The sequence below is a fragment of the Phyllobates terribilis genome, unplaced genomic scaffold (assembly GCF_046119375.1).
Source record: "Phyllobates terribilis strain yellow unplaced genomic scaffold, ASM4611937v1 Scaffold_5__5_contigs__length_657084704, whole genome shotgun sequence".
NCBI classification, from domain to species: domain Eukaryota; kingdom Metazoa; phylum Chordata; class Amphibia; order Anura; family Dendrobatidae; genus Phyllobates; species Phyllobates terribilis.
Window position 1 is genome coordinate 138,729,121 of NW_027362765.1, and position 9,955 is coordinate 138,739,075.

Genomic DNA, 9,955 nt, shown 5'->3' on the forward strand with positions numbered 1-9,955 from the left:
GGTACTTATGGATGGGAGTTTTCTATGGTGCCATCCAATGTAGGATGTCAATTGGCGATCCTGCGTGCCCCCTGGCCGTCGCTCCGTTGTGTGCGATTTCATCATGTCTATGACGCGCACACCGGAAGTGACGCTTGCGTGTCACGGCCGGCATCTGCGTTCCACATACCGGATGTCAGGTGACCGGAACCGGAAGTGACACGATTATGAACAGAGCGCGACTAGGATTTAAAACAGGATCTATTAGAACGTTAAGTAGCGCTGTCTGGTGAATGAGCTGCGCGATTTTGGGCAGCGTGCATACCGCATGTCCTCTTCCCTTTTCCCCTGATGAATAGCTAAGGCTAAGAAACGCGTCGGGAGCGGCATCTGGGGAGCGGTATTTGGTTGGTGACCTCATGAGTTTCGGTTCACCTCCATCATATGGAGCCCCCTCTGAAGTCTGAGAGCAGGAACAGATATCAAAATTGGTGAGGATGTTCCATTTCTATACATAACAAAGTTAAATGGTCACCACTGGTAGGGCGAGTGTTTTCATGTTCCCATATCTCAGGGCAAGTGTTTTCATGTTCTCCTTTTTTTTGGGGTACAATAAGTTGATATAGTGTACCGCGGGCTCCACTATTTCTTATTTGCCATTTTTTCCTTGGTTTGTGTTAGAGATACAATATGCTTATATGACATATATTTATATCTCTGGAAGCAACAATATATGGAAGTTCTTTTGGCTATTCTATATCACAGACAGTCAAACTGTGTGTTTTTAGGTCCTTGCATTTTGCACATATTTTATTTAATGGTAATAAACGTTAAGTTTTAAGTTCCTATAGCACTACACCTGCTTGTATTTATATTTACTTTTGTGTAGTTATTTCTACAATCCCCGTTGCTGTATATTGATTTTTAAGTGTCAAAGGTGTAGCACCAGACCCTGAAAAAGTCACTGTGATCAAGGACTGGACAAGACCTTCCACTATCAAGGAAGTGCGGCAGTTCCTCGGGCTAGTAGGCTACTAGAGGAGATTAATCAAGGGTTTCACCAAGATAGCGGCACCCATGCAGGACTTCTTAGCGGGCCAGTCCAAGAAAGCCAAGAACCCGAAACCTCCGTTCAAATGGGGTAAACCAGAAGACGAATCTTTCACTCGACTGAAAATGGCTCTTACTGGAGACGAAGTCCTGGCCTATGGCCAACCCTTTGTACTCCATAAGGATGCCAGCAACGTGATTGCCTACGCCAGCAGGAAGCTCCGTCCTACGGAAAGGAACCCCGACAACTATAGTTCCTTTAAGTTGGAGTTTTTAGCCATAGTCTGGGCTGTAACAGAGCGCTTCAAACATTATATGTGAGGCAGCCTTGCAGCGCTGGAGTCCTGGGTTCATATCCCACCAAGGACAACATCTGCAAGGAGTTTGTATGTTCTCCCCGTGTTTGCGTGGGTTTCCTCCGGGTTATCCGGTTTCCTCCCACACTCCAAAGATCTACTGATAGGGAATCTAGATTGTGAGCGCCGATGGGAACAGCAACGATAATGTATGTAAAGCGCTGCGGAATATGTTAGCGCTATATAAAAATAAAGATTATTATTATCATTATTACCTCGCCTCCTCCAGATTTACAGTCTTCACGGATAACAATAACTCCACCAACTGTACACCCGCTTACCTGATGAGAGCAAGACTTGGCAAGTTACCCATTGACTTAGACATGGGAGTCTTAACACCAGTGACGACATCACCAGATGCAGATTGGGATACAGAGCGGCAGCAACAATACCGCAAGGTGCAAGAATGTGTGGAGAGAAGTTTGTCCCAGGCGAGACAGAAGCAGGAGAAAACTTACAATCAGCACGCGCCTGCAGTTCCCTTATCACCTGGAGAACAGGTACTCAAAAGGAAGAGACGAGTCCACAAATTAAATGACCAGTGGGAGGTGGAGCCATACACCGTCCTACCCTCGAATTACGATAATACCAAAGTGTGCCTCATCAGTAAAGATGGAGGGGAAACTTCCTGACCTTTCTCCAAGCGGCCTCACCGGAAGCTGCAGAGGCTCAAGAACATCTGGAAGGCCAGTCGACCCCAGAGACAGATGCTTCATCAGCAGCAGATCAGGAGAATCTACCCTCTGCTAGCAGTGAACCTGTCGTCCCCAGGGTGAGTCAAAGAAATCGTAGGAGATTACCCAGCCTACCGGTGTTACCTCAGACTACCCGTAGTGTAGTTCACACTGAACCCATCACACCAGGGGTAGACACTAGGGACCAGGGTAGATCAGTGACAACAAATGTACTACGTAGATCGACCCGGAGTGCTAAAGGTCAGCTCCCTGCCCACTGAAGGAACTAAAGTGTATGTTATATATGGTTGTAACCGTTAAATAATCCTGGATATATATATATATTTGTTAAATTTATGGACAATTGGACCACAGGACTAGGTGTGGTCAGGACAATATTGAAAATAGTTAATAAGTGGCCTTGAAAATAAACCGCAGGCGTGGCCGAAGACCAGGCCCAACGACAGAGTGCCCTGAAGCCACGTTCAGGGACGATACACAAAGTGGGTTGATGCGGTTCCCACCAGCCAAATTTCAGTTATCCGGATTGTGGCGTAAAGACTAAGCGCCGCAGTGACTGCTATACATTTTTGGTTTGTTTTTTTGTAATTTTTGAGTTTGTAAACTATTTGTAATGTGAATTGTTATTGGTAATTGTTAATTCAAAAAGGTATCCTCAGTCCGGGAGTACTGAAGTTAACTAGGGGGGAATGTGGCACCCCAGGAGTCCGGTTGCCACAGTGGCATTGCCTCCCTCACAAGGGGTGATGCCATGCCTGGAAGCAAGCAGGGGTCCCCTAGTCAGGTATTCTAGCATGCAACACTTTCCTGGCTCCAGACCAGCAAGGGGAGCTCCTCCCTTAGCAACTGGACTCTGGAGGCGGGGTTAGTTAGTGTTAGAGGAGTTGAAAACAGGACAGTGAAAAGGAAAGACCTGGGGAGTGGAGCTGCATGGCAGCTCACCCCAGAGAGGAGCGTAGAAGAACCAGACACCGGAGTCCGAGGTTATGGGGCACTGAAGGCCCAGCAGCAGAAACCGGAGGGCAGGAGACTGCAGGTATCCTGGCCCCATTAGACGCCCGGCGACACAGGAGCACATAGGGCCCAGCACCACCACGTGGGAGCGACACTCCAGGAAGGCCCGAGCTGCCTGCCATACGGGTGAGCACAAAGACGTTTTACTCAGGGACGAGGGACACAGCACAGCTATAAGCAGCAGGGCCAAAGAGATTAGTGCAAAGGGAAGGCCTTCAACTTCACCTGGCGAGGTGGATTCCCAACTTGCTTCCAGGCCGCCCAGACCTCTACTACCAGCTAGCCCCGGTCTGCCTAACCACCGCAAGTAAAGATAAGAGGAAACCGCCATTAAGTTGTGGACTGATTATTAACTGCGCCATCCCCTGCACTACACTACACAGCAACATCTATAATGTCACCATTTCCTGCCCTGGAGCTAAGCTCTGCCTGTGGAGAGCTGAACCAACTCTGCTGTGTCACCATCAGCTCCAGAGGATCTGCACTGCAGCGGCGGCTCCATATAGCCGCATACCACAGGTGGCGTCACGAACATTATATAAAAACTACAATTAACAATAACAATTCACATTACAAACTATATTCACTTTTCTTTATTCCCCTTTTATTGACTGCCCTGGGTCACAGACCTGGTCAACGCCACTGTGACATCCCCCAGCATCGACCGGCCCGGCTACCGAGTACCCCACGGCCCAGGGGGCACGTCAGCAGTATTTTCTGACAACGTATATGACGAGCCCCCTGGGCCGTGTGTGTGTGGGGATACCCGGAACCGGACCCGTTGCGGATGCTGGGGGTTCTAGTCCTTGCGTGGCGGGGACCCTATCCCATGGCTCAGGGTGGTCAACTGAAATGGCAGTCTATTTGTGTGGTTTTATGATATTTAAATGTCCGACTACGCCACCCGTGGATTGCGGTCAGAGAGTACCGCCGCTGCAGGGCAGACCGCTGAGGCTGGTATTGGGAATGCAGCGGAGAATAGTATAACTCCCCACGGGAGGAGTATAGCCTCAAAGCAGAAAGTAGGGATGTTGGTGGTGATGGGGCGCGGGAGCAGCAGTAACCACACGGAGTCTGTCATGCAAGTCAGGGTCTTTACTGTTGGTGGTATTAAAGGACCCGTCCGGAATACAGGTTAAAAATGGAGGCCTGGTCAGTCTGAGAGCAACAGGGAAATCCCGCTGGTCAGGGGGAGTTTGTAGGCCTACCGTGCTGACTTCACTCTTTCTTGGCTATCCTGCTGCAGTGTAGTGGTAGCCCACGTCTCTGAGTGTACCGTGTTGTTCTCACCCGTATGACTGGCGACTCGGGCCTTCCGTACTTCTCACCCCTCCAGGACAGTAGTGGTCCCTCTCGTGTGGCTGAGCCTCAGGGCTTCCTTGGGCCAGAGGACTTGAAGTCCCCTACGTGGTGGTTTTCTGCTGCTGGGCTTATAACCCTCACAGCCTCGGACTCCAGTGTCCGGCTTTGTAAGTCTCTAGGCCGGACGAGCTCTTCTAGCTCCCCTCCTGGCCTCGTGTTCCTCCTCTGCCTACAGGGACTCCTCAGCCTGCTGCTGACCTGTCCCTATCTGCGACTTGTCTGGAACTTCTCTCTGGCTGGACTCACTAACCCCGCCCCAGATCCAGTTTATAAAGGGCAGGTTTATCCCCTCCCTGGACTGAGGCAGGAGGTGCTGCATGCTAATTGTCCCCAACCAGGGAACCTCCCACCTGCTCTCAGACATGACATTGCTGCCACTGTGGCGACCAGACCTGGGGTGCCACATATATGTGATCCGTGTGACGGAGAAAACAGAGTTTTAAATACCTGGCCTGTAGGTAAGTAGTTTGAACAGCAAACTGCTGTGAATTGCTTCACTGACACACTAAAGGAAATTTTTAATGGAGGCCAGAAATGGCAGTATTTTCTGACAACGTATATGTGATCCGTTTGACGGAGAAAACACAGTTTTAAATAGCTGGATTTCTAGCGCTGTAATATGGAAAGGACCTGGCTGTATTCTGCCGTGCCAACAAGCAAATGGTGCATAAAAACGGTGTTCTCTGGATTGCTTTTTAAGAAAATAATGAGGATTAAGATCCAAAGAAAAGTATTCCTGGCCCCTGAGACCTTGGCCTTTGTATAGAAATATCTAACAGCAGCAGAAGGCAGAACTGGAATGGAGCCTCTTGTGCTATATGCACTGCAGTCCGCTATATACCCTGCCTGCCTGCCTATACACCCTGCCTGCCTGATATCTCTGCAGATGGATTAGTTAGTCCTCAAAAGGACTGTACAGAGATGAGGTTGTTACCCATGTAGGTCATGTCTGGCATGTAGGAACATCATACGGGCCACCAACTTTACTTCAGCAAGCGGAGGTAGGGACTACCAGATTACCCACTATATGTCCTGCAGTACTAGCTACATAATTTATTATGCCACCTGCATGTGTAACCTCCATTATGTGGGGCTCACCTCACGGGAGGTCCGCATAAGAATTAGGGAGCACATAAGATTTATAAGGGCTGCAAGGGAGGTTGAAGATATCTCTACTATAAGAACTATCCCTCGACATTTTAGACTATATCACAATTGTAATCCGGATGAGATCAAATTCAAGGGAATAGACAGGATACATTGTGGTATAAGGGGTGGTGACAAAAAGAAGATTTTGGCACAATGGGAGTGCCATTGGATTTTCTCCTTGGGAACCATGTCCCCCTCTGGACTAAATGAAAAATTGTGCTTTCTTCCTTTTCTATAGGAATGTGTGAATCATACTGTACCTCTTCTATTTTAGTTATGCGTTGTCTTTTTTAATAGTTTTTAAGATTTAACATTCATATTTTATACAGTAGTACCTGGACGAGCTATAAAGATCTCTTATGCCCTTCCTCCCTACACGATGGGACCTTTCAGAGTTTTTGGTTCCTAGATGTAATTCGCTATGGGAAGAACAGAATTTTGGTGGAGTGTGGATGTAACTTCTAACTGGCATTCTATCTACATACGGTCATTGTGGATTATATTGACTGTACCTTGTGATATATACCCCCCATTACATTAGAGTCCCACTCTCTTTCTTTCTGTTTTTCATCTTACCTTATTGTTCAAGATTGCCGCTGCAGCGCGCGCATGCACACTGGATCTCTGCTCCGTTCGCATTGCTAAAGGCATCCATGTGATGCAGTGCGGGTCGCTGACGTCACAGAAAACATTTCCTCGACCCGCACTGTCATCAGGATGGCTGGAAGAGAGGCATTCACGGATGAGAATGCACTGTGCATGTGCCGAATACCTGCGGGCGGCTTATCAGTTACACCTGGGGTAGGGGCATATAAGGGTTCAGGACACTTATTCCACACCGCCCCCCCAACCCCGAGGAATCTAAATACACGAAACGTGTGTTGGGGCGACGATCACGGACAGACACTTACTATCCTGCAGCCATGGGCAAGCTTTACTCTATATAGACAATCAGATAGAGGGACTGAGTGTTTACCGTATCCCTTTAGTGGACCCACAGTTTCTTTACTAAAGTGTAGACTTAATACTATATGACCACTCTTTTGCTTGACTGTGAGTTCAGTCCAGTGATTGGACATGGATATATATATATTATTGTTGCATATGTATTTCTATTATTGTCACTGGACAATTTTGTGATATATCATGATTGCTGCTTCCGTTTGCGATTCTTTGTATCCTCACCTCATACCTAATTGATACTTATTCACTTGTTTGTTTCTTTTAATGAATTTACAATAAAATGTATACTTTTTATCATTGGTTATACTACTCTTTGTTGGGGTTTAAGATGCCAAGCATTTATAGGTTATATGTACACAGGGAGTAAAACCCCTCTTTTTCCTTATGGGATTATGAGATTTATTAGTACCCATAGCGTTGGTATCGTTTATATAACCCCTTTAAGAGTGCCGTCATTACATTGACAGCCTCAGTTCCCTTATAATAGTGTCAGCCACAGAGCTGATATAAGAATGACTCCCACCAGAGCCATAAGCAGTGACAGGCAGCCTTACTGCCCTTATTACAGTGACTGCTTTCAATGCCTTTTTATTGTGACAGTCTCATAGCCCACATAACCATGACATCATGAATGCCCCTATTACATTGACAGCCTCAATTTCTTGTACCAGTTACAGGCACAGAGCCCTTAACACAAGGGAATGTATTCACAAACTTTACACCATATTTACGAGCATTAAAGGGTTGTATGGCGCCGCTCACTTTTGCTTTAGATGAGTTACGCTGACGGCACTGAGTCAGCAGTTACTTGCAGAGACGAGTTTATGATTGCCAGTTATTTGCAACATCATCGGTGCCGCTCTTTTTCTGATGTGGGACAACCTTTTTCAATTGGATAATGCCTAAATGTGAAAACAATCCCAATCATAGTGCAGAAATGAGTTTCCTTTAGGCTAAGGCTACATGGCGACTTTAGCTGCGACACAGATTGTTCTCAACTACTACATCACGGCATACTGAAGGTGAATGGGGTCCCATTGCGACCTGCTGGGTACTGCGACCATGACAAACAAGCCGCAAAACATTGCAACTGGTTTAGACTTTTTGCGACTTGCATGTTGCAGTACATTGCAGGTCCGCGGGGTAAATGTGAACCCATTCACATGCATTACGCTGCAATGTAGCAGAGATCTCTTTAAAAGTGTTGTTGCATCTTCATTCTTCCAGTAGAGGAAAAGAGAGCAGAGGGCACCACCTGAACCGATATACTATGATGCTCAACCCGTCACATACAGAAACCCATGATCAAAATATATAAGCAGAAAAAGCAGTATGTATAAATGGGGATCACCAAACCATATAAATTCAGAATAAATTTTATTAGACACTGAACTAGACAAACATGAGTTAAAAACATTTAAAAAGCATAATGCTCAAACCAAATAACCAGCCGAAACATGGATTTGTATTGGCTGAACCTCAAAAAATGTCACCACCAAGAGAAAAAATACAAAATGGCTTAAACACTCAAAAAAGATACAGCATGGAACATCTTATCCATGTCAAGCATTAACAGTGCAAACAGAATCATACTCACACCATTGATCCCAATAGTTTCTATGCTCTGTCCACTAGAAAGTGACCTGTGGTATACATCAGAAAACAAGTTATTGCACTTATATCCCCATAGAAATAACAGGGTAAGCAATAGGTGACCATGTGCAAATACACACCCTGTTATTTCTATGGGGATATAAGTGCAATAACTTGTTTTCTGACGTTACCCACACAGCACACAGCAGCGACCAGTTGTTACAGCATAGTGGATGGGATTTATACAAATCCCATGTCCACTATGCGTCTCCGTGCTCCTGCGGATCACCCACGGACACGGACATGCGGTGCGTCTTTCCAGACTGCAGCATAAATTTCTCTTGGGGAGATGCTAGTCTCCGCAAGAGAAATTCCCTCAGTGCAGTGTATAGGATGCGGTGAATCCTCATGGTTCAATGAACACATGCGGATTCACCTGCGTGCAGCGCTTTGGACACAGCATAAAGTATACTGTGTTCAAAAAGCTGCCAATACCGACCGTGTGCACATACCCTCAGATGTGATGATGCACAAAGCCCCGAAATGACTCACAAAACATGTCAGCGTGTAACCCTGGCATTAGTCTTCCAAATCAGCACAGCCACTGGTGGAGACAACCAGAAAAGAGCACCTATGCAAGAGCAATATATGGGCCCCTTGCAGTCCAATAGATCACAATCCCAGCTGTTTTGGAAGTGGTCTTGGGCCTCCTTACCTCTTTGTCCTTGTGCGGATGCACAGGTTGCACCATTGGTATGTCCATCCCTGAGTACAGCAAAGTTTCCTCCTTCTATGTGTTTTTCAAGCATCTATTAAAAGGAACTTGTCACTAGATTCATGATAGCCTTACCACAGGCAGCTTGAATCAGAGTCTGGTTGTGCAATTGCAGCCAGGTATGTTTTTCTTTGAAATGCCTCGCATAGTTTGAGAACCCATCCAGTGACCATAGGAAGAGAAGTGACTAGTCCTGTCAGTCATCTGGAGCGTAGAGAAGCTGTCAGGGGACAGCGTCGGAATAGTCAGGCATCTTCCTAAGGTCTCCGGCTGGGTTTTCAAACGATGTTTTCTCTGAAGCGGTGTGGCACTTCAGAAAAAGACATACCTGGCAGATTCCAGCGACTACATGTTTTCATTTAAGGTGTTGTTACACCTTCAGGGTGGGGAAGGCGCCATTGTGTGATACTGATTATTCAGAAAAGAGGTATGGTTGAGCCGCTGGCCCGAGCTGTGCGTTGGCCCAGCTTTGCCTCTGCAGCATTGGATAAGCACAGGGGCACTGATGCTGGTGGGATCCAGCAATTTAGCTACCACAGGGCTCATGCACACCACTGTATTTTCAGTGTGAGTGCTGTCCATTAAAAAAAAAACACGGATCGCACATGCACCAATGTTATTCAATGGGGCAGTGCAGTTGAACGATTTTATTTTTACTGACTGAATCTTCATGAGAACAAAAATCACAGCATGCACGATTTTCCCCTGAAAATCGGATGAGACTTACCTATACAAGTCTATGGGTGCGCAAAATAATAATTGGACGCCATACGGAGGCACAGTATAACATCCGATTTTTACAGATACATTGTAATTAACTGTAAATGACTAATAGCTGCTGTAAAAATCAGATTGTATATGGACTGCACACGGATGACATGTGAGAGGAAAATTGTGCCCCTTTCTGGATGCAAACTCTGAACGATTTTTTATACTGTCTTGTGACCCCAGGCTAAAGTGCAGCACTTACAAGGTGTATAGCAACCAGCTTGTAAGCGCACACTCCATGCTTGGAGACT